Source organism: Schistocerca gregaria, chromosome 6, assembly GCF_023897955.1.
Source record: "Schistocerca gregaria isolate iqSchGreg1 chromosome 6, iqSchGreg1.2, whole genome shotgun sequence".
Taxonomy (NCBI): domain Eukaryota; kingdom Metazoa; phylum Arthropoda; class Insecta; order Orthoptera; family Acrididae; genus Schistocerca; species Schistocerca gregaria.
In genome coordinates, this window is record NC_064925.1 from 15,573,391 (window position 1) to 15,573,736 (window position 346).

The 346-nt window shown below is 48.0% G+C and overlaps 1 non-coding gene across 1 annotated transcript; it reads right to left on the bottom strand.

The window, feature by feature from the left end:
- Positions 1-274: 274 nt before the first annotated feature.
- Trnai-aau (transfer RNA isoleucine (anticodon AAU)) lies at positions 275-346 on the bottom strand. The gene has a single exon. It is a non-coding gene; the product is annotated as a tRNA-Ile (tRNA).

Sequence of the window (346 nt, forward strand, 5' to 3'; positions counted from 1 at the left end):
AGCGGCGGCGGCGGCGACGACGACGACGAAGACGACGACGACGACGAATATCGCGAGAGGCTCTGAGATATGTGAGAAATACATCTATAAAATGTAATTCAGACTGCCTCGTCCCACATTATGCTGTACCGCTTTGGCAAATGCTTTATCTGCGCCATTCGCCTTAATCGCATATGAGAGTGATTCTTAAAAAAACGCCTGTCGCTAATTGTTCGTCATCACAGGTACTGTTTGCTATACGGCCACGACGCGCAACTGATTTCCAAAATTCATCTTTCCCTTGTGAGGATGGAACTTACGACCCCTGGTTTATTAGACCAGTGCTCTACCACTGAGCTAAAGAGGC